Consider the following 6,000-nt stretch of genomic DNA (forward strand, 5'->3'; position numbering starts at 1 on the left):
CTACATTATACTGTCTGAGGTTACACTGTAATGCCTGAGGCTTCATTATACTGTACGCGGCTACATTATGCTGATTAATGTTCTATATATAACTTGAATGCCATTGTTATGATTGTATTGTTGATAAACATTTTCAAACCTTTCCATTGTTAATCTAAACATTTCTTTTTGTTTATGTGATAAAGAGTAGACTTGTCATTGAATTATATCAACGTACAAATTGCTGTATATGCTGAATTTGTTGATTTGTTTATACAGTATTCAATTACTAATGTACAACATATGACATTATTTTTAATTAATTTGTGATGACGATACCTCAAATTTTGAAAGTGTTACGAAAGTGGTTTTTATATGTTGTGACTGTTATTTCCAAAGAAACCTAATAAATTTTGTTTTGTTTCTTGCAAGATGTGATGGAATAGAAGACTGTTTTTGCTAACGAAAATTAATATTCTTAGCCAACCCAGCTTCAACTAGCTCCCTGCATAAGTTGGAAGATGGTTAAGTAACAAAGGTTAATGAGTAGAGAGACAAAAAATTTATATGCTGTCATTGTTGATGTACTTTATTTACAAAGTGTTTAAATTAAAATAACTGCCATACGACTTTTGAAAAGTTCATTAATAAAAAATAATGTGCATTATACATTGTTTTAGACTTCTATTTTATCCAGACGTGAAATCATTTAAGCTTTATTATTAGATTTCATTTTTAAATAAAGGCCTACATAGTCGCAGGTGTAAGAGATAGAGTCTCAGCTTATAAAATTTGTTTACAAGTATATCTACCGTTTGACTGCGTGGCCTAGCTGTAGAGCGCTAGACAGCTAACACGAAAGTGTTCAAGTTCAAATCCAGGTTCAAGTCTGTAATACGTCCATGAGTCTATCCAGTTCTGATGGGTACCTAAATGATATTAGGAAAAGACAGTAGTAGCACCGACGGTAAAAGAGAGGTAATATGGTAGTAGCACCGACAGAAGCCTGACCGCAGTAGCACCGACAGAAGAAGAACCGACAGAAGTAGAACGGCAGTAGTGGAATCAGAGGCGGGGATGCAAATCGAAAGTTTGAGGGGGAGGGGGTGCAAATCGAAAATTTGTCCCCGTGAAGGGTCGCTACGCCTCTGGGGGTGACACCATTAAGTGCCGCACCGGGTGACACCCGACCTCGCTAGGCCACTGAGTGGAATCATAATAAGATGTTAGGAAAATCCCAAGAAATATTCAATTTCATGTTTGCATTTGATACAACACGAAAAGGGAAATTCCCGATGACGACCTTTTTAGCACTGTGTTGTGTTTGCGCCAAGGTACACAAACGATTGTGACAGCATCTATTCTGTATACTAAGTCCTAGATAATAGATATTCGTACTGTATTCAGCTTTTAAAGAAATTTAAAAGAAAAGAACGAATTAGACTTATAAGATGGTTCAAATAACTCTTACTTTGTTGTTTCAAGGTAAATCTAAGTATTTTTATATAATTATCTATTTATTAGTAATTTATTACATTAGATAGATCTAGATTCTAGATTTAGATCTAGATCCAGAAATCTAGATCTAGATCTAGATCTTGATCTAAATTTTTAATGGACATGTCCGAGTTGACGAGAATCCTTCCACCATTACTGTTGAGTTGGATAAAAACGTGGGAACTCTTTATATTTTGCAATCAAATAATTAAAAAAACAACTTAAGCCTGAAATTAAATCCGAAATTTAATATTTTTAGAATCAATGTTATAAAAGTTGCAAACCCAGAGAACTTGGGAATAAATTGTATAGCCTAGTTTAAGTCTACATTTCTATTTTCATCAAGTTAAAAGTTTTAACCGGATGTTTCACTTTCGTAAGACAAACATTGATTGGCTGTACAGGAACTCCGTGATCGATATTCTGAAAACTCCACATCATATAAAAGCTCCTTGTAACTTGTACTCAAAACTTTGCCGATACAAAGTTTAAAGTTTATCCATCTTTGTTTTCAATTTAATATGATAAATGTAAACAATTGAATTGTTTTTAGCTTTTTTTTTTAAATTGCTTAGTTACCGAAAATACTGAAAACGCCAATAACATCTAATCGTTAGTAAAGTCTAACAAAAATCATTCAGTCAAATTTCAATAGCCATATTTTTTTTTTAAAAATAACATCGTTTATGATTTTAAAATATTTAATGGGCCTTTCGAAAAAATCTGCAAAATATTATCAGTTGTGTCCATTAAATTAAAAACATCGTTCTACTTGCATGAACAGCTAACTGATTCAATGGTTGCGTTAGCTTGAGTTCCAGTTTTGCTGGTATATGTGGATAAAACTTGTCATTTTGTTCATTGAAAAACTTGTTCCAGTTTTGCTGGTATATGTGGATAAAACTTGTCATTTTGTTCATTGAAAAACTTGTTCCAGTTTTGCTGGTATATGTGGATAAAACTTGTCATTTTGTTAATTGAAAAACTTGTTCCAGTTTTGTTCGTATATGTGGGTAAAACTTGTCAAAGTATTTTGTTCATTGAAAAACTTGTTCCAGTTTTGCTGGTATATGTGGATAAAACTTGTCATTTTGTTCATTGAAAAACTTGTTCCAGTTTTGCTGGTACCTGTGAATAAAACTTGTCAAAGTATTTTGTTCATTGAAAAACTTGTTCCAGTTTTGCTGGTATATGTGGGTAAAACTTGTCATAGTATTTTGTTCATTAAAAAACTTGTTCCAGTTTTGCTGGTACGTGTGGGAGAAGTCTTGGCCCACACGCTAACACTGGACGAATTCTGTGCCCTGAAACTTCCTGACAGCCGTCGAAGGACCAGTGATCGACTCAGTCTCATGGAAGCCTTCAGGTTTTGCAGGTAATATTCGCACATTAGCACGTTGTTATAGGTAAACTATAGCACATTAGCACGTTGTTATAGGTAAACATTAGCACATCAGCACGTTGGTATAGGTAAACACTAGCACATTTTTATAGGTAAACACTAGCACATTTTTATAGGTAAACACTAGCACATTTTTATAGGTAAACACTAGCACATTTTTATAGGTGGACACTAGCACATTAGCACGTTGTTATAGGTAAACATTAGCACATCAGCACATTTTTATATGTTGACACTAGCACATTTGAACAAATTAAACTATGAGCACATTTGTGGTATAGGCCAGCACATGTGTACATGTAAACATTAGTCCATTGTTAAAAAAAATTGTAGACTCGTTTAGAATTACTTTTATTTTGCCATTGCTCAAATTCGTTTGTTCAATTTTGCCAATCCCCTAAGTCATTATTTCCTTTTAGCCAATCCCTTAAATCATTTCCATTTTGCCAATCCCCTAAACTATTATATCCATTTTGCCAATTCCCTAAACTATTATTTCCATTTTGTCAATCCCCTGAACTATTATTTCCATTTTGCCAATCCCCTAAACTATTATTTCCGTTTTGTTAATTCCCTAAATTATTATTTCCATTTTGCTAATCCCCTAAACTATTATTTCAATTTTGATAATCCCCTAAACTATTATTTCCATTTTGTTAATTCCCTAAATTATTATTTCCATTTTGCTAATCCCCTAAACTACTATTTCCATTTTACCAATATCCTGAACTATTGTTCCATTTTGCCATTCCCCTAAACCATTATTTCTATTTTACCAATCCCCTAAACCATACATTCCCCTGCCGCCAATCCCCAAAACCATACATTCCCCTGCCGCCAATCCCCTAAACCATACATTCCCCTGCCGCCAATCCCCTAAACCATACATTCCCCTGCCGCCAATCCCCTAAACCATACATTCCCCTGCCGCCAATCCCCTAAACCATACATTCCCCTGCCGCCAATCCCCTACATCCTGAGCTCTCTTCTCACCCAAGCGACGCCGACACGTACACCGACTGCATCCTGGAACATAGACAGAAGGTCGTCAGCAACTACGAAGTGAAACTCTTTGAGAAGGACTTCCCCGCAGACCGAGACCTAAGATACGCATCGTACGCCTTCTGTGCACGCGCTCTCTACTACAGTCAGTCATCTGAGTTGTGTTTCTTTCAGTTATTGATTCTCGCATAATGCGAACCTTACAGCTAACCATTTCGCTAATGTGATTCTCGCATAATGCGAACCTTACAGCTAACCATTTCGCTAATGTGATTCTCGCATAATGCGAACCTTACAGCTAACCATTTCGCTAATGTGATTCTCGCATAATGCGAACCTTACAGCTAACCATTTCGCTAATGTGATTCTCGCATAATGCGATCCTTACAGCTATTTCGCTATTGTATTTCTAGCATAAAGCCAACCGTACAGCTATTTCGCTACTGTGTTTCTCGCTTAAGGCGAACCTTACAGCTAGCCATTTCGCTAATGTGATTCTCGCATAATGCGAACCTTACAGCTAACCATTTCGCTACTGTGTTTCTCGCTTAGGGCGAACCTTACAGCTAGCCATTTCGCTATAACCCCAACTTTTCTATCTTATTAATAATCTTGAGAAACCTACCCCAAGCTAGCTTCAATATTTGTTAGTGTTTATATTTGTTCGTGGATAAAATACGTATTCCACTTATATTTTTCTTAATAAATCCTCTTTAGATCTAGTAATCCATTAGGCGGGTGAAGTAAAGTTTATATGCTTCTTGAATTCGGCATATGTAGGGATAATTTGGTTAGCAATATGCTCAACCAATTTCATTTTGACCAATATAAGTCAGGTACCCATTAGAGCTGGGTGGACTCAGGCACGTAGGACAGTCACAAGTCAGAAGCGAGATTCGAACTCGCGACCTTAGAGGCACGCAGTCAGACTCTCTTATCATTTGACCACGCCGTTAATTTTTTACAACCTTCAGCGTATTCGATTATTTAAAGATGTAACATTTTAAAACAGTAGACTCCCGTTTTGATATCATTGGATGCTTTCTACTTTCGAAATTTTCATCATCTTCTTCTTCTTCGTTCTTAATATTAGTGTTGGACTGATACCACATGGACTAAAAAAAAATAAGACATGTCAACCTATTATGTGACACATATTCGCAGATGATTTTCTTTAATGTCTTTGTTTTCGTTTCTGTCGTCAGTATACGTGTGGTATCACTTTAACGTATGTATTTGTGTCGTCAGTATACGTGTGTTATCACTTCAGTGTGTGTGTTTGTGTCGTCAGTATACGTGTGGTATCACTTTCGTGTGTGTGTTTGTGTCGTCAGTATACGTGTGGTATCACTTTAGTGTGTGTGTTTGTGTCTTCAGTATACGTGTGGCATCACTTTAGTGTGTGTGTTTGTGTCGTCAGTATGCGTGTGTTATCACTTTAGTGTGTGTGTTTATGTCGTCAGTATACGTGTGGTATCACTTTAGTGTGTGTGTTTGTGTCGTCAGTATACGTGTGGTATTATTTTAGTGTCTGTGTCGTCAGTATAAGTGTGGTATCACTTTAGCGTCTGTGTTTGTGTCGTCAGTATAAGTGTGGTTTCACTTTAGTGTCTGTGTTTGTGTCGTCAGTATAAGTGTGGTATCACTTTAGCGTCTGTGTTTGTGTCGTCAGTATACGTGTGGTATCACTTTAGTGTGTGTGTTTGTGTCGTCAGTATACGTGTGGTATCACTTTAGTGTCTGTGTTTGTGTCGTCAGTATACGTGTGGTTCTACAATGACGACCGCGACAAGCTGACCAACTGTGAAACTGCTACTGACGTGAGCCACTGCGAGAGAGAGGCGAAGAACGCTGACAACCTCAAGGAACTGGAGGCCGCTTACAGCTCAAACAATGCCGAGTTGATCAAATCTCTCTCGTGCAAGTGAGTTGTGCACGTGAGATGCTCGAGCATGAAAGGGGAGAATGTTGGATATGAGAGAGAGGGGGAGAGAATGTTAGATATGAGAGAGAGGGGGAGAGAATGTTAGCTATGAGAGAGAGGGGGAGAGAATGTTAGATATGAGAGAGAGAGAGAGAGAGAATGTTAGATATGAGAGAGAGGGGGAGAGAATGTTAGA

This window comes from Physella acuta, unplaced genomic scaffold, assembly GCF_028476545.2.
Source record: "Physella acuta isolate Inbredline_101_S28 unplaced genomic scaffold, ASM2847654v3 ptg002720l, whole genome shotgun sequence".
In the NCBI taxonomy this organism is placed as follows: domain Eukaryota; kingdom Metazoa; phylum Mollusca; class Gastropoda; family Physidae; genus Physella; species Physella acuta.